Source organism: Pogonomyrmex barbatus, unplaced genomic scaffold, assembly GCF_055798465.1.
Source record: "Pogonomyrmex barbatus isolate J1 unplaced genomic scaffold, ASM5579846v1 scaffold12, whole genome shotgun sequence".
Taxonomy (NCBI): domain Eukaryota; kingdom Metazoa; phylum Arthropoda; class Insecta; order Hymenoptera; family Formicidae; genus Pogonomyrmex; species Pogonomyrmex barbatus.
In genome coordinates this window covers 3,954,882-3,974,513 of record NW_028297108.1, presented here as the reverse complement: position 1 = coordinate 3,974,513, position 19,632 = coordinate 3,954,882, and the positions used below count along the sequence as shown (strand labels likewise).

The 19,632-nt window shown below is 40.8% G+C and overlaps 2 protein-coding genes across 10 annotated transcripts in view; one reads left to right on the top strand and one right to left on the bottom strand.

The window, feature by feature from the left end:
* Window positions 1–19,632, bottom strand: part of Lar (tyrosine-protein phosphatase Lar) — a 382,209-nt gene that overhangs the window by 265,840 nt on the left and 96,737 nt on the right. For 2 of the 9 annotated variants that reach the window (XM_011640381.2, XM_089071366.1), the window contains exon 1: window positions 568–769. The exons of the other annotated variants lie outside the window; for them this stretch is intronic. The gene's annotated coding sequence lies outside the window, so the exon portion shown is untranslated. Of the gene's footprint in view, window positions 1–567; window positions 770–19,632 lie in introns of those variants that run through there. 9 annotated transcript variants of the gene reach the window in all.
* Window positions 1–19,632, top strand: part of LOC105428220 (uncharacterized) — a 79,275-nt gene that overhangs the window by 46,064 nt on the left and 13,579 nt on the right. The window contains exon 2 of the mRNA XM_089071374.1: window positions 4,716–4,898. The gene's annotated coding sequence lies outside the window, so the exon portion shown is untranslated. The remainder of the gene's footprint in view (window positions 1–4,715; window positions 4,899–19,632) is intronic.

Genomic DNA, 19,632 nt, shown 5'->3' with positions numbered 1-19,632 from the left:
TAACATTTTCGGGGAGAGACGAGATTTGACAGAATATTTGACAGCCGGTATCCTGTCACTGAGAAGAAAATCATTGCGCGGTCTGTCAACGATTGCGCGCACAAGTGTCATCGATGTCGAATGATCGGTAAACAATTCCGATTGTTTATGAGCATACAATCCTGTCACGTGAAGGTGATGAAACGACCAGTTCTCGGAATTCTCCGGGAACCACGACGAGTCGCATGACGCGTACCGGCAAAAAGGAATTGGCCGTGTCGCGTGTATATTCGAAACTCGGCAGGAGTAGAATAGAAAAATTACGCGCGAGATACGAGGATATAGGATATACAAGATTATAGGACGAAGGAATGACAAATCTCGGGGGGGAGGGCCGAGAGCACGCAACCGCACCGCACGATCAGCCGTTTCGGTATCACGTGCTCGGCCTCGCGGGTTCGATCCCCGAGCGAGCCAAGGCGCGAGCCTCGTCGACGAGCCGAACGACCGAACGCCCAACACCGACGGTGACGGATGCGAGACGCCGCGAGTCCTTGCGCGAGCAAGAATCCGGAAAACAACACTCACCGCGTTCTCTGGCGTTCACGACGATCTTTTCGGGCGCCTCTGCGCGCCGTGATTACATCATAGCACACGCACGCACACACTATATCTATGCTCTAGGCGCTGATACTAGAAAAACTCGTGTAAAATGTATAAAAAAGGCGACAGTTAGGAAGCTGCCAAGAGAATTGCCATGGCGATGCCAACATCAGGGCGGCCATATTGTGCTACGCCGCGACCGCTGCTGTCATCTTAGGGAGAAACAGGAGAACCTTCTTCCCGAGAGACGGACGCGATGGGAAATTCTCTCTCGGATTGCGAGTTTGGTCGACGCGATATTTTAACAACGAATTGCCATATCGCGTCAGTAAAATTGTATTTTAGATTTTAAATGTATTTTTTTTTATTAGTAAAATGTTATTTCACGGTTGATATGTCGATAATTCCATATCATATACTATATTTCATAAGACCAGCTGGAGATGGCGCCACAAGGCTCTTTTAATCGCGGACTATCATAGCCGTCGTTAGGGGTAGTTTTATTTTAGTTTTACGCAATGCACGCGTGCGAAGAGCGCTTCTCTTGTTCCGGCCAAAAATTCAGCCGACTGAAATAAAAATTTTTCTATGATAAAAGTTTCCGCGGTAATGGCGATCTTTTTTGACTTTGAACATAATGTACGCGTAGAGAATAATAAAATAAAGCAACGCGAGTATTGTACCAGGTGAAACAAATGGCTATTCATGCCGCATCCTCGATAGTAGTTTCATCGTCGTTAATTATCTCGCGAAACGAACTGACTAGAGATATAAACTAAAGAATATTTTAATTTGTGCGCGTTAGACAGCAATTTTCATGTTTTCAACAACAGAGAAAAGGAGAGAATCAGGATGTTATTAACAGAGACTCCATAGAGACTGAGTGGAATGTTTGGTCAGTTTTTGCAGCGCGAGGAAGTTTTTCAAAGGGTAGAATTTGCGCTTTAAAGTTAACATTCTCGCAAGGCATTTGCCAGGGATGTAAAGAGAGAAAATGAGAGAAAGAGAGAAAGAGAGTGGAAGAGAAAGAGAATACGAAAAGACTAGCGGGAAGACTCGCGTGTCTAACTCCGCGACACGCGTCGGGTGTCGCGTGCAACAAATTGTGAGCATCCACGAGGGTAGGGACGCGTTTCACGCTAGGAACTTTCCGTTCGTTACTAGGGATGAGTACGGAGGAGAAGGCGCGAAGCAGGAGACCATCGCGTTAAGAGTCGTTACGCGAGTTAGGATATCCGCCGCCATACGAACGCGAGTAACTCCTTTAACGAACTCCCAAACGAAGTTCGGCTTCTTACTCCTCCGATTTCAGAGTTACGAGCTCATCTAATTAATATCAAGGATTCCTCGCTCGGAAGATACTTGAAACACGTGCCTTCGCTTTCACCGGCGGCGGATGTCATCCTTTCCTTTCTTTTCTTTCTCTTTTTTTTCTTTTTTTTTTTCTCCCCTCGCGCCCATCCTCCTTCGTTTCCTCACAATTAGAGGGTAGGTCCGAAGTTCTTGCCAGTTAGAGAGACCGGTTGGAAGGAATTACTAATTACTTCCAGCTTGAATTTAAAATTGTTTTAATTGTTTGACTCGTTTTCGGTTATTCGTTTACGCCCGCCAAAATCGGGGGCACGCACGGCGCCGAGGAGAAGGGGACGATTAAAAAAAAAAATTCAACCTCAACGAGCCATCACGTAATCGACGTGACTTCCCGCCGTCACGGGGAAGTGGATACACGGGGGGCGAAACATAATTTTATTGCGCGGGCGTGTCTAATAACTTGTGCGCCCCGCGCTGAACTCAGCCCTCCCCGAAAACTTGGCACCGGAGATATATATTTTCGTTTCATCGTCGTAGACGTTATAATAGGAGGAGATTGAGGTTGCAAAGGTGGAGTTTCAAACTCGCATAAATGTGTGTAGCGCGGCGCGTTGCTCCTCCACCGCTGATTTCTGATTACTTCGTAAACTTTGCGCCCGTCGGAACGATGCAACGGAAGCTTTTAGACACTTGTTTCTGCGTGCGTTACGCAATCCCTATAAAGCCAGGTTTTATCGGGAAATACGCCACAAGGAACTGACTGCGAGGAAAAAGAGGGAGAATCCGTGATAGCGGATGATCTCCGGTGTCGCGATCGGATACGCGACGAGGAAGGGGCGCGAGGGCAAGGGTGCCAATGAGGAATCTTTAATTCAATAGATAAAATTTACCGAAGGAAACGCGGCGTTGCGACCCTCGACGCTCGATTTGTTTTTCTAAAGGGGATAGTAGTCCGCGCATGGAGACTCACCACAATTGCAGTCAGCGACCACATCGCTCGCGTGCATTCGGAATGCAGGTCGGTGCAATTGCGCGCGGCTCCCGTTGCGTGTTCTCTCCCGTCCAATGTATTGTCCGAACAATATAGCACGTCAAGCTCTTTTGTCCGCCCTGTCTGTTTCATTCGCCGTTAATAAAATACCCTTCGAATGTGCCCCGGGAAGAACGTCTCCTTCGCCGTTCTCGTCGCTCGTGGCGAAACCGGTCCCACCACCACCTCGGCCTGCCGGCTCGCAAAGAACACAAGGACACTTGTACATACGTTCAGGCTATACAGCAAACATCCGGCATTTGCATCGCACTGAATCGCAAAAGCGGAACGACTCGAGATATGCTCTGCCGAAAGCTGATTACGCGACGTGCGAGAGAAGCGACGTGTGAAGGGTGAAAAGGGCGAGATTGGACGAAAACCAATTTGACTCTGACTTGGCAAGTGCTAAAGAATAGAATAATGAAATAAATATCGAAGGGCGTTACATACGAGTGTTATTCATGGTAGCGTATGTATTGTATAGTATTGTACTCGGCACAATAGATGTGTCAGCCAACAGTGAGAGATCGGATTATTTCTCATCAGAAACAGAAAGCGGAAAGGGCGGCATTGACATTCTCGTAGGAGATGAAGGAACGAAACGCGTGAAACAAATGGCATCATGTGCAGATTTCCCACACGCTTTTTCTTCCTCTATGAGATTTTCAATAAATTTCTCTCAGTTCCATAATACTTTCCATAAAATGCATATTAAATATCGTCTAATGCAGTTGCGTGTCATTTTACCAACAATAATTGTTATAAAATACCTGCTCAACATAACAGATATTTCTCGGGCGAACACATTCACATTTAATTCTGAACTTCACTTCCGAACGCATCAATTCTGGCTATTTACAATCGGCTATCGACTTTAACAAATCGATGTTCGATTATTCCGCTGCTTTCAAACCTGCCTTACCGCAGTAATATCGCGAATTTCGCCGAACGAAACTAACTGATTTCCCACGGGATAAATCCCAAGTAAAGCCGTGCCTTGCTAGAAATGCGACGTAAATTTATCGTAAAGGCTTAAATTGCTATTTCACACGGATACACCCTTTACTTTGATCTTTTAGATTTTAAAATATTTATCAGATCATTCTCTCTTACTCTTCATTTCTGACACTTTCTTATTAATGTATATAAAAACGAGTTTGTTTTATTCGTCGTGATTTGCAAGTTGGTCATATAAGAAAATCATTGTGCACAGAACAAGATTAGTCTTAAATCAAGACTGTATTCTCATATATAAGGAATATTACAATCTTCTTAAAAAAAATGTTAGTATTGATGCAAATAAATAAATTTAATCTTGAATTGAGCACAAATAATACCTGCATCAATACAACAAATTCAATCAAATCAAGACTACAATTTTTAAAAAGATTATAACATTTACAAGTATTACGCGTCATAATATATTATTAAATTAACATTTCAAGAAAATAACCGCTGAAGTCTCAAAAATAAGATTATATTACTTTTGCTGAGATATGAGAATATATTTCTTAACTTAAGATTCATTTTTTCTGTGTGTAAGAGTAAAAATAATCTTATCATAAATATTTCATATAATTCTTGTAAATATATAGCAATCTATTTTATATATATATATATATATATATATAATATAGAAAAAAATATACATGAAATATATATGAAATAAATTACGATTACATTATTAATATTAGAAATCCTATGGTACAATGCAATATGCGTTACGTGTTCAAAATTTTGTGCTAAAGTTCGCAAAGTATTGATCGTAAATCGTTACACTGGCGTGTTTCAGATCCCATTAGTAGAAAGGAGCAAAATGTGCGTATGTGATCCCCTACGAATGTTGCGTAACACTCCGAGCGAGATCGGTTTCATTGGAGGGTTGACTGGGATCTCCTCGAGGGATTGAGGGGTCGATGCCAGATTACTGAATATGTTGCTCGTCTCTGGAAGACGAGTAGATTCATATAGAATGGTACGTATTCGTGATAGCAGTCGCTGAATCAGCAAGCTTATCAAGCTTACGTGATTTCTACGAGAATATGAACATATTAGAAGAATATGAAAAGAAATTAGAAACCTTTATAAATATTTGTTTCCTAAATTTATAAACGTTTAATTACAGACTGCTTTTGTAAATAGTTAGATATTATCTCGTTATTTATTATTATCAGTTCTAAATTTTTATATTTATAAATTCTATACCTAATTACTTATTATTTATTTCCTAATTCGAGAGGAAATTCGACATCCTCTGCGATAATGGTTAAATTCTACACGCCTGAGTTAAAATTTGTGAATACCATACTCGCGAGACATTTGAGATTCGGACGTGGACTTGGACACGTGAGGAATTACGGAGCTTACGGTAACTGTTTGAAAATTCATGGCACTGTCCCATATCGGTAAAGTATCCAGATCATTCGATCGCCAACGGCGAATTCCTAAGAATTTCTTATATCGTTGAAATAACTGGTGTACGTGCCCGGGAGGCGGAAAGGACTTCAATTTCTGTTCCCGAGGAGATGAAATCCGGAACGCGGAAAAATTTGCACGTCATAAAGGATAGTGGTTTCACCCGTCGTAAGCGCGAACGTCGACGGAACCCATCGGCCGGACAGATAGTCGATATTCCCGCGGAACATATTTAAGCGTGGCATTTAAAACAGTAACATTGAACACGTTATACGACGTTATACTGACCTTTCTCCGAGCCACAAACGCCTATACGCGCGTTTAATTTTCTGCACAGGATGCACGGGTGCACCGAGTATTATCGAGTGAGCTTCTGCTATTTGCCAAAGGTTAGCCAGAAGGGGTCGAGTCCAAGATCCTTGGGGGTGAATACGTGAGGAGCTTGGTCGAGTATCGTCGAATTCTCGAGTGCAGGATATTAACCGCTCCGTTTAGGATATTCAGATATTAGTCAGCGCGAAAGCCACAAATAACGATAGCCCTTAATGTGGGTCGATAAAACAAATAAGAAATATAGCTGGATAATCGATTTTTAATCAAAGTTTTATCGCGCAGTCGAAAGAAATATATCGAATTCATTCTGTTTGTCCACGCACCGGATACTCCCTGTGCGTGCGATTGCGCACGAGGACTCTTCTTCTTCCTTTTTCTTTCCCCACATTGTTTACGTAAGATCGTGTTCCGGCAGTTTCATCTAATTTTACGATCGTAGCGAAAAGATAAAGTCCCGCACGAAGGCGAAAACACTCTATACGGTAAATTGCTCACGATCCTCGTTGCAGTCAATGATATCTTCTTATAGACGGATATTACTAGATGTATTTTACAAATCTTTTCTCTGCCGCGAGTTGTTAACGAGAAAAGATGCGTGACCGAAGGCGTGGCTGGCATGATACGTTTCTCCATTTACGTAAAAGCTACGTGAAACACCGCCCTCATCCGGTGCGATAAAGATCATTTTGAAAAATATATGATAACACGTGGCACATGTAACGTTCTATGTCAAACACCTAAAATTTTGTTATTCTTTACAACGGGCAGCTCTTATTCGATAGCGATTATGTTAGGATCATCAGAACAGATCGGTACTTGGCGATATACCTTCATTGTCCGAGGGTGAATAACATCAGGATCAATGATTAGCGAGGATGTTACCTATGTCATGTAGCTTGAATATATTAATAAATCAGCTCTAATTGTAAATTTGCTATTACGATATTGCTACAATTGCTCGTTTTCTTTTTCGTTTCTTCTTTCTTTTTCAAAAATCCGTTTAAGCTGACATTTTATATTGTAAATTGTAACAATATGTACAATAAAAGTGCTTTCTTTCGACATTAAAAAAACTATATTAAAAGTTGCAAATATATCTAAGATTTATATCGAAAAACTGCGAAATGCGAATTAAGAGTAACACGATAAATGTGATTCAAAATGTAAAAGTTTAAAAATTGCATTTGGATTCAATAACGTTCTGCGCGCAGAGCATATCGATGATTTTAAAAATCCCTGAATTAAATATGTTTCGAAAAGAGATTTCTTGTATATATGTAAATGAACATCATCTTTGTAAATTTCATTAATTTTTTAAAATAATAGAGAAGGCGTATGTTTGGCTATTTCTTTCATATTTTAACGAGATATTCTGCATGTCACTTTTAATCAATATTTTTTCTGTCATAATTGTAATTGTCAATTTATTAATCATACACATAAGAAGATTTTTGATGAGAAATTTTAATAGTAAAATATAAGTAATTTATCTGTCACGAGAAGCAGAAGTTATTCTAAACAAGCATTGAAATATCAATGCGTTTTATATCTACTTTAGATATTTCGTATTTAACAAGATTTAGAAAATATGGAAATATGTATGATATAAAAATAAAGATATTTAACTCGCTTTATCAAGTATTATACACGGTTCAAACCATCTTGTAAATTAAATTTCACACACTCTTTCGTATTTTAAAATCTAAAAACGATATTTGTATATCCTATTATTAAGACTCAGCCTGCACACGCGCAAACGTAATCTCTTTGCAAAATGAATTATTGGCTAGTTACTTCAAAATTGCTTGTTTCAATTTCATTTTTATGCGGAACGCGGGGTGATTATCGACACGAAATCCTGATGTGCGGGATTCAACGTGAAAGAATATCGGATATGCCATCGCAGATTACATTTAGTCGTGATTCCTGCGTTTCATAACGGTGGATAATTACATCACCGACTGTCAATAATTGGTCGGTGACCCGTGCGCGAGATGTAAAGTAATGACTCCTGTATTGCCTGCCATTGCCGCGCGATATCCATATGTCAAATTGTGATGTGCCCTTCTGTACGCGCGTACACGTACAGTATAACTCGTATGTTTATTGTCGATCTGTTTGCCTGCGAGTTAGGTGCAATGAACTGCTGATAACTGAGAGTTATTAACGCGCGCGATTCAACGAATATACGCTCCGGATAAATTTAATCGGTGTGGCTTATCGACGAACGAACATCGTCGAGTGCTGTGCACGTTAACGCTGAAATAGAGGAGAAATAGAAGGGGGAAAAAAAAATTGAGAAAATAAAAATGTGGCGCCATTGTGCGATATTTCTGCCTGAAAAGTCGTCATCTTTCCAAATGCAATGACGACATAATAATAATGAACATTTCAATTTTTTTTAACAATTTTTTTTTCTTTTTTTAGAGACAGATACGTATCTCTTCCTCTAACGAATTTAATTAAACCGCTTGACCTAATATTTCTTTTTTCCACCGTTTAGCCGGTCGGTACGAGTAACAATGCGCATCCGTTGCGCGATCAGTTAATCCCGGAAAAATTTCATTATCGCCTATTTCGCGCTGGGTTGTCCAAAATTGTGAAATACATTATGCGGATTATTTCGCGCTATCTCATAATCGCGTTAATGATTTGCGGTACGTTCGCTAATGATCGCCGCCGTCGTATCGTATCGTATCGACGCTGGTGAAACGCGCGAGAAACACGCGGAAAAGCAACGCCGAGAGAAAACGAGAACAAAAGAAGAGGCGCAATAGCACAGGGCGTAGTTGCAATTAATACCGCGTGTTCGCCCACGAGAAATATAAGGCACGCGCGCGCCGGACTTTTTGGACGGAAATTATCGCGACGGAACGGCGCGCGAAGCGGTTCGATTCGCGCCGTTTACAACCGCCAGTTAAAATTAGCCTTGCAACAAGTTATATTGGTACATGCCGTTTACCCGCGATACCCCGTACCCACGAAATTCCGAATTCCGAGTTGGAAGCAGCGAATCACGCGCCTGAAATTGTAATGTTCGTGATAGTCCGCTACATACCGTAATAATTCCATCTCGTATAGATTTCCCAGCTTGGCTAATTATTATTTCCCCAGAGCATCGCATCGATGAGCTTCCCCTTTTGCAAATTTCAATTTCGATATTTGCTGCACTCGCACAGAAATATGCGTAAACCGAAATAATGTACGTATCTGGAGATGTTTAACGGTGGATGCGAAAACAGATCCACTCCACGTGTCTGTTAGTTATAACGTCACAAACAATCGTTACATTATCAATTTATTGAGACGTAAGTAATATAGAATTAAGTAGTTAATTAAGTATAATTAAGTATAGTTTAAAAATATAGAAATAGAATTAAGTGTATAGTTTAAAAATATAAAATTAAGTAAGTACGCGCATTGTTTTCACGAATTATCATGAAAAACAGCCCGCTCCCCCGTTTCTCTCTCTTCCTTTCTCTCAGGTTTCATACAAGCGGATTGAACGTTTTGCACGACCGATTACACGCGGCGTATCGGCGTTACACAGCGCGTACTCCGATAATAAATAATAACGATCTGTGAAATTGTAGCGGTCGGTTGCGCGATGGGGCCAAAAAACAAAAACAGGAGAGGCCAAGCTCGTCGAGGGGCAGAGGAGGAGGGGGGAGGGGTGAACGCTGGTCTTTCCTCCCACACCTTTTTTTTTCGCAGTGTTTTCCCCGCACCGGCTGCACTATTTATTCGCGTTACACACGGCGCTGCCGATTTGCATCAGTTTGCGAAGTGAACGAATAATTATTTTAGCAATAGCAACACACTCGGCATTGGCGACACCGGCGGCGTGCACCGGCAATGGCACCACCAATGACGGGGGTGGTTTAATCAGCCTTCCATTGTAATGTTGACAACTATAACGGAAATGCTGAATAGAAGATTAGACTCGAACTAATGGGTTTCTATAGAGAGGATTTGACTCGAAATAGGAAATGGGCGGGGTGATTCTAGTCGAGCGAGCGATCTAAGGCTAAATAGACTTGAATTTCGCGTTTGACTATAACTGCCCGTTCAATGGCGCAATCCCGCGCGGCATGTCGTGGATCCGTATTTGTTGATGTTCGTTCGCCGAAACTGTGAAATATAAATGGCTACAGATGTTCTCGCAAAAATAATCTTAAACGCGCGAGTTTCACAGCGGCTACATTTAGCAACGAGTTCACTTAGTGCCGAGCATCCCTCAAAGGTCAATCTATAACAATCACTGTTTATCACGAGATATGTGACACATTTCGGTCATCCGTAGTGATAAACACCATTGTTTTTCACTCCTCATTATAATTCTAATTTCAATTCTATGTGACAGTGTGACATTTCAATTCTATGTGTCGAACGATGTTTATTATACCACTTCGACATTTCTATGTTTCTCCGGGGACAGATTCTCGCATTTATCTTCATTATTCGCAAACGATTGACGCAACGTCGCGCGATTAAGACCGTGTGACATAACTTACGAACAAAATACAGCAGCAGCAAATTTTCCGATAGGCAAATATTTATCGACGGTGTAAGTAATAATACTCGACAGTGAAAAGTAAACATTTGCACGGGAGAAAAGAGGGCGTCGTTGATACGGTAAACAACGACGTACAATATATTATTACTTGCCACGACAGTATTCGAGGTACAACGATAACACTTGATATTCATAAAACCAACCAGCACATTCGCCGCTTAACGCGGAAGCGTTGAGACAAGCCTGCACTTTTGTATAACTCAATTGTGTAAGACGTAAGGCTTTACGTTTTATTTTATCCGATTCCAAGTAAAGAGCGTAACAATCGCGGCGAAGTTCTCTCGTTGATGGAGCGAAAAGTTGCAATCCGGAGATGGCGAATAAGTTAGAACAAACGATTAAGGAAATCTTTTAAAAAAAAATGTAATTCAAACAGTCGGTAAACATGACTATAGATTCGCTTGAAATTTTTCACGCCATTTCCTTTTTAAGGATATATTTTCAATTAAATTTTTTTGCTAAGTTTTTTTAATAATTATATTGTATTCAAAGTATTAATAGAAATAGAAATGTTAACTCGAATAAATTTTATATGAAACGATGTTTTACTTTAATCCCGTGCTTATAACGCTTCAACACGGCGGAACGATTTTACGTGACATTATGTGGCTTTATGTTAATTTTAATTAATAATTCGGCGTCACGGGTATTTATTGGCGCGCAAAATGCGATTTGAGGTAATAGCATGGCAACGGCATAAGGAAACAGTAATGTAACAAATTTCAATGTAATATTTTGAAGTAATTACATCGGGGGTTTCTTCTCGTAATTTCATCGTTCAGAAATCGATGGTCCGCGCTCCGATGGCCAGCCTCACGGAATAAGGGCGATTTTGTGGAGAATATAACGTGCTATTACGTTTACTAGGGTCACAGGAACCTCACCGGCCGTAAAAGTATTTTTACTGCGACATTACAGACTGGGTTCAGCTATCTTCCTCTGCCTTCGACCGCGCTCCGTACCGCGGAAATCGCTTTTCAAATCGCTGTTTACGTAACCGTAAAAGAACAGTGGCGGATCGAGAGCGGACAAAGGAATGCGACGACACGGAAAGAAAGCGACCATTGCAAAAAAGTACGGTGATGAAGGGTAAAGAAATGACAGACAGGATTAGCATAGATATTAAAGCTGAAAAACATTTTCAACTTTCAGGCTATATTAAGAAGTATTATCATGACTATTAGTTCCGTGATCTTCTCGTGGATTTTTCAATAAATCATATGATCTATCAAACAGAAAACAAATTTGTAATATTAAATTAATGACAAAAGTCATAATTATTTTAAATTTTTTAAAATATAAATATAAATGTTCAATAAAATGAAAGAGCTACTCGAAATCAATGTAAGTAAAAAGGAGATTTAAGTAACGCAGGAAAGAATTGTAGAAATTAAGCAAAAACTATATATAAAATATGTAAAATTGTGAAATGAAAGAGCAATGCGAAAAGAATTCAACTAAATCTTATAACTTCAAAGTAATATTATTGCAGTTTTATCGTATTCAAATGGATCAATAATAAACCGGTAAATGTCCTTTCTCATTTCGGAGATAAATCGAATTTAAGTAAAAAGATAATGGAATTTCGAGCGGACCGTTCTTTTCGGATTTTTGCAAAAGGTTCTCGACCGTGCGATTGAATTTCGTCAACTGGAAGGTTGACCTCCACTGACGGCAAATTAACGCGGTCTCCATTATTTAAATCCAAGATATAAAAGGGGATCAAGACTAAGTCGCATTCCAAGATATTGGCTGCCGAAACCTACAAGCGAGGTACTTCTGTACATTCTCACGTGAGTGGAAAGAAGAACGCCAGGGGGAAAAGAGGCAAGAAAGAGAGACGAGCGCACGATAGATAGAGTAGAAGAGATCAAGGCGAAAAATCTATCTAATAAAATTCTGGCAATGCCGACGCAAAGGCCAGCAACGCATCCGGCTCTTATATACCGTTCGATACATCGCGCTCTTTGCCGATGATAGAGGTTGGATAGGAGCGAGAGAATATTCAGGAAAGAGGAATATTATCACTCTGGCTTTCCGCGTGTAGATAGTTTACGATACCGTAAAAATTCTATCGCCGTGCACTTACAGCGCATATTGAGTGTACAACAGCTTTTCCGCAAAGGAGAGAGTAGTTTGCGTCAGTTCCCGCATTCTTCTTGTACCGGAGCAAGATACAAGAGGATTTATCATCATTTAAATTCTAAGCCCGTGTAGGATATCGCGAGCAATCGATTTCTCGGCTTATATAATGGATAATTTGAATTTACAAAATTTTGCTACTCGCTAGCTCTTCCCCTCTCTTTTTCGTGCTATATATACCTGCGTGATGTATTCATACTCATCTGTAAGTGTACAAGTGGATATACAATATCCACAGCAAAAGATCCGGAAATCGTCAAAGAAAGAAATATGACGAGTTTCGATCGCAAACTTTTACGCGCCGCGAGACTCTACGCAATTTGCAACTTGTAAATACAATCCCTTTCCTTCTTTTTCCCTTTTTCGCGGACGATAGTCATATAAAACATATCGCCGATTTTCCCAATAAAAAAGTCACGGCTGTTTGATTTTGTTTACCTTACTTACGCGTGATCTATATGTACCATCAGTTTCAATACTATGTTTCTTCGACAAATCCTCACTTTTTTAGAGGCATTGCGATCATATTGAAGAAGGCAAATTCCAGTGCACACATATCCATCCTTCGTGTTCTGCATTCTCATTCTGCATTCTTTTATTCTTCGAACCTTCCGTAAAAATGTATTGCAATGCTAATTGGATATCGTTTATGCTCTCTGTGGACTTAAAGAATTTTTTTGACACGAAGAGACGAATGAACGGATAAATAAGTGCAACACTAAAAAGAATTAGCAAATAGCAATATCAAATAGTTGTGATCGGAAATCACTGACTGTATTTTTTTTAGAAATATATTTTATAGAGAGAAATATATTTTTTAGAAATTGAGTTTGTATCGATAATAAGCACGTATTGAATTTCTTTTTCCGTGGAACTCGGATTCTACGGTACGGTTTCGAAATGCGAGCGTTTCGGAAGATAGTCCTGAAAAAGAAAGAATTTTCACGTATTTTGTATGAAACGTATCATCCGAATGTCGCATTTCAAGTTTTGTATTGTATAAATCCAAACCAGAACGTTTGTCTGGATAGCGAGGTAGCGTTCAGGAAATCCGCGACGTTATAAACGTGTTCTGCGATTTCCCGAACGAATCCCGCGCTAGCGCAGAGACAAGAGAATAAACGCTTCGCTCGTTGAAAATCGTTGCTGGACCGTTGCCGGGAAATAACGAAAGTGATAAAATTTGCCAAATAGAACTGGCGTTTCTCCTTTCTCCTTTTCTTTCCCTCTCTTCCTCTCTCGTATCACTTATAAGAGGCAGTTTTGCTGGATCAACAAACACACTAGAGCAATCGACAAATTGTTACAGACGGGCTCACGACTTTGCGCGTTATTATTATTTCTTATTCCCTTTCCGGCTTCGTTCATTCTCGTTTTCTCACGTCATTCCATATGACATAACGCCTTTCTTATTTGACGTCTCACGCGACACGATCAATTTCGTTAAGAAGAACGCGATCTTTGCGCGACGTCACCTCTGAAAAGGCAGTGTGCCGCGAAGAAGGAAAACCATCTCGACGCGATCCTTGTGGTGACGCGCGTTCACATTAATCTCATACGCGCGTCAAACACGATTCACTACCAGAGTGAGACGTAACGGCGAAAGAAGATAATACAAACGAGAGGTGCAAACAGCCTTAAAACTCGCAAACTCGTTGGACCGCGCAAAAAGCGCGGGTGGAAAAGCCATCCCGAAAGAAGCTCGTTTCTCTGTTTATCTCCACTTTATTACGAAACGCATGAGATATTTCGTGTATCCGAGGCGCATCCCGTATATAATGCACACACGTGTGTGCGCACACGTGTATGCACGTACACACAGACACAGACACGCGCAGACGTATTATGCATGGTCCACCGCTCGGCCCTGGCGGACCATCCTTACGGATACTCCACTGCAGCGTCGGCTGTTTTGCCGGGCGGCGTAAAGTACTTAATGGCGAGGCGAGATTTAAAAAAAGATCAGGGGGTGCGAATGCCAGCGCGCGGGGAAGGGGGAAGAAACGAGTGGCGTAATAAGCTGCTTCGCGAAGAAATTATATTTTATGATTGCAGAACCGTTTAAGCCGCCTACAATGCGACGCGTCCATCCGTCCGTCCGTCCGTTTGTTCGCGCGTTTCCTCTCGCTCGCTCGCGCACAATTATTCCATGCATTCTAAGCCGCGATTACGAGCGTCTTCTTATAAGCTCGCCTTTCCATCGTCCGCCCTGTCGTGCACCGCTCGCGTACCACTTTGCGTTCATCGATCTTACAAACTTTGATAAACTCGAGATACTTTAATGTCGTATAGCCACACGAATTCTTCATTTTTTTTTATTTGGTAATTATTTTGATAAAAGATTGAGAGACATAATTGCGCGATTGGTAAACGTCAGGAAATTAACAGTCTTTCCGATGGACGATTTGCGAAGAATTAAGAAATGTTACGAAAAGACGTGTAAACTTTTGAGCGTAAATTCTGAATGATAATCTTGTTCTTTCAAGCGGGAATGCGAGACAGCGTGTCGTCTTAAATTCAGAAACCACCCAGCGTGCCACTTACCAATTCTTCGTGCACTTGCCCGGACGAGTAAAACTGAAGGAATAGCCTTAGTTTTGTCAGGTGGATGGGAACTCCGCCGCGAAAGTAGAGCTGGCGTTACGGCAGTGACGTATGCGCGTTTTATAATGCAGAGTACGCGAACTCTTGCCGCGACCGCGCGAGAAGGAACTCCTGGAAGCGGCTGGGAGGAGGAACTCGTGCGTAAACGTTGTCGCATCTCGTAAATCTTTTTTCATACATTTTCACATGGTTTTCTCTTAAGCGCGCTCTAGGTACGCGCTCTCCTCGTAAATGCTTAAATCGCTCGTTACTTCGACCGTGCCGGTGTAAGAACAATAATGAGCGAGAGCATGGCCGATAAGCTCCCTTCGGCGTCCCGACGTCGTCTACCGGTTGATAGGATTTAACGAGGTATCTAATACTTTCGCAGGAGACCGTCCGAGGACGAGACGAGGATGGACAATTTTGTCGAGCATTAAGCCGCGAAGGAAACCGCCGTCGGAGTTACGCCAGCGCGGTCCAATCGATTCAATTAGGTTGATTCCGATTGACTTAAAAGGCATTAAAGCCCGAGTCTAATCCCATTCCACCGTCGACCGAGTTCCGCGCGGTTCTCCACCTCGGCTTTCCTCTCCACATGTACTCGGCCTCCTTTTTGCGGTGCTTAAGAAGTTTCCAGTGGCTATAAGAGAATCGGTCGGCGACGACTCTAGTCCTTTCCCCGCTTGGGGACGGTTTGTCAGAAACGTTATTGGGACAGCGGTACGTTATCGAACGTGGAAACGAACGTGTTCCAGACACGTTTACGATCGGCGAACAGTATATCCCCCATCCCGGAACTTTTCACATAAAATGATTTACAGCAGCGCGATAAGTCGCGCGTTTTATTTTTAATTCTATCCTACGTCACGGAAATTGTCGGACGACGCTGTTTATGGATATCGACGTCTCCCGACTTTCTATTAAGATCCTGGGAAAATTTTCGCGTTACGGGTTACGCTCACGTAAACACAGAGTTACGGGCATAGATTTTAAAACTTCAGTTCGTATTTGATGAAATGTTTCACTTTGCAATCTTGGCGAAAGGTAGATCGATTCTTTTGTTCAACAATCAATAGAATAGCGAATAGTTGCTCGTCCTAACAAAATATAAATTGTCAATGCAAGGCTATTACGCAAAGTCCGTATTCTTGTCTATATATACAAGACATCGCTTTCTCGCTTTTCCGGAACATCCTATCGCCTTTTATCTCTTCACGATTCGAGTCTTATCTTTAGGGGGTTCTAAAATGAAATTTCCTTTCCTTGTGATGCCTCAGTTTCTTTCGCTCCATTCATATTTCTCATTTCTTGTTGCAAATCTACCTTTCCCGACACGATATTTGATAATCGATGAAATATTTCTCCCGCAAGGGAGTTTCTCTTGCGATTTGTTTCTTTACTCGATATCAGTTTTAAAAACTTATATAAAAACCTTATATCGAGATTAAAATATTAGATTGTATAAATATAATTCCTTGTCAAATTGGTATACTTAATCAAACAATCTAATCTAATAAATCACTTTATAAATAATCTTTTATAAATAAGATATAATAATAAAGAAAATTAATTTTTGCATTATATAATCTCATCCTTCTATAACTTCAGTCTTTAAAATACAAAACAATTCGTTTACTTAACAAAATTCGTTTTCTTTTTATTGAAAATAAAACATAAATGATATTTTCTTCGATATTAAAACCAAATAGTGAATCAATATAAAATCTCAAAATATCACAAAGTGTGATGACCCGTAGAAATAAATAGTTTTGAGAGAGAGAGAGAGAGAGAGAGAGAGAGAGAGAGAGAGACCGTCTTAAGAGCAAATCGAACGGTCAAATTGGCGTTTATTAAAAGTTGCAAACTTAACAAAATTTCCATTTCTCATAGTGGATACATTTTTCTTTATCCCTTAGAAAGCGGGAGAGATTTATGAGAAAGTTAGGTCATATCTCTCTTTGGCAGAGGGCTACAAAATTCGTGCCTTATACGTTCGTTATACGACGTCGGCATGCGCGGTGAAGCAGACAACTCTTTCGAGGGGTTCACGCTACTTATAAAACGAGAAACGAGCTTCGCATTCGCGTTCGGTAAAAGCCATAATATGCGCGCGGTTCGTCATAGCGGAGTGTCACCGGGAAAATTGCTCTTCGCAATGCCAAATCAAAGCCTGGCGGTGCGTGAATCGACACTGTAAACGGTTTTAGCCATCGGCCGATTTATAGGGTATGCACGAGAGGACCACCATTAACGTAGACAAAGTTCCTGTTCAAATTGCAGGTTGGCACGAGTAAACGTTCCAGGATTGCGCGAGAGATGCGTTTTGTAGCTGGTTTTCGTTCCAAACTATTCGCCACGCATCTCTGAATTTTATTTTCCCGGCGATGTATTCTATTAAAAAGTTTCATAAATTCTCGTTCGTTTGATATTTCGGAATTAATTGCTATCTTTGGATATAAAATATTTCGTATTGTGCGATATAATCGCATTAATTAGAATATCAAATTTTAAAATATTTGTTATATTGGTTTCGTTCCGTTAGTAATTGAACTAAAACACAGCGTTTCTAAAACTTTGGTAGCAATTTATCGATTGTTTTCGACGCTACCACGTTAACTATTCGCATCCACCGTTGTAACGCGAAAAAATAAAAACGGTGCTAAATATTCTAATTTACATACGCATGTTGTCTACATTTCATGTATAAAATTATCAGTTCATTTTAAAAATAATTTGCAAACCTAATTAAACTTTATTTACATAGACTTATAAAAGAAAATGCTTCATGTCGCATTATTAGTAACTTTAAACGAATTCGATTTAATTCGCTTTGTCATATTCAGGTCAATCCGATTTCGCGACATATATATATATATATATGTACATGTACACATATATATTGTATATACATCTCGAGATGCAAGAGTAGAAATATAAAAAATACCGACAGGACGATGTTTCGTCCGATCTATCGATAGATACTGATCCGTAATATTGAGAGCTCATATCACATCGATCGTTCTGTTTTGACAAATATATGTTCTATACTGAACGCGCATCGACATGCGTCGAATAGCATGAATTTCAAATATTCAGCTTCTAATCGGGAGAGGGAAGATAGGAAAACTGTGAAAAATCGTCACGAGATCGAGTTCTACATTCGATAAGCCTCGCGTCTCCAGCATAGACGCACGAACGAGAGGCACGAACGGGCGGGTGGGGCGGAATTTAATTAAAAAAAAAAAGAAGCCGAAGTATATTACAATTTTAAAGGTCTCGCAAATGGAGTGGAATGTCCAATAGTCGGTCGACCTACTCGGAACCACCGCACTCGGGTTAGAATGGTCGAATACCTAGTACGAGACGCTCGAATAAAAAAAGAAGGGATGAAAAGGAGGGAGTGGCAAACGAATAGTGTGGAGCGGAGAAAAAGATAAAAGAGGAAGACTTCGGAACGACAGTTATTTCAGGAGTGCACGGCACGCCGGCGATAGTTTCGGCGATCCTGAATGTTTTCTCTTTTTCTTCCGCTCTTTTTATTTGGCCTTTAATCCGACGACAGAGGAGCGTCGTTATTCATCGACGGGCAAACCGAGAGCGGACATTTGAAATTAGATCGCTTTATTTATTATAAACGGACAGGTATCAGTGTTATCTGCGCCCGTAATTTATCCCGTCGCGGCAGGTAACGACAGATATGGGGCATAATTTGGAATAAGCAAGAATTTATGGCCGCCGTAAATTCATTCGCGCCGCATTTGTAGTAATATGAATTTTTTGCCGCTCGCATGCCGCGCCGTTTGCGCGTCGGATTTATCCTCGGCGGTGTTTTCGCGTTTCGTTTTCAAAAATTCCTGGCGTATTTTCCCGGCGAGGCAGGCACAGTCGATGATGCCGTGAAATCCTCGAAATAATCCTCGAAATCACTATTGAATTTCCGTCGGATTTATTATCAATGTAACTTTCGAGGGTTCGCCCTCTCTCTCTCCTTCTCCTACGGATCATCCTCATGACACCGCGCTGAATTTTTGTAGCGTTGACTTTTGTAACGGATTTAATACACATGTATAATTGATGATATGTAAAAGATATAGCTGAAATCGTAACGGACGTGCCAGTTATCATATTCACTGGGAGTCAATATTCAGCGGTTCGTTCCAGAAAAGTTTTTTTATATTATTATTTAAACGTATACAAAAATATGTACGTATGTATGCGGCGTGTTCCTCCGGCCTTCACAAAATAGTAAAAATTTAATGAATTTATCGATGCAATACACTACGCTCCACATATTTTGCAAATAAGACCGTTATATGTGAAACCGAGACAATGGTATCAGATACAACATGTGTATTCATGCGTCAGCTGTCAATTGTCAACTGTCAGATTTCGCCTTCGAGTTTCGGTAATTTCTACACGGACAAATATACATACAATATTTCCGAATACTTCTCTCTGCATCAGAATGCGGTCTGTACTGAGTCGTGAATCAGCGTGACTTATTTGTGTGCACCCCCGCGTAAATTCTCTTAACGCGGAAACCTGTTAATGTTAATTCGAAATAATAAAAGCCCGAGGTCGTAGCGGTTATACCGTGTCTAGGAAAGGTTGCGCCTCCGTTGCAGCGCACAGGGATGTCGAGGAAGAGGGACGAGGG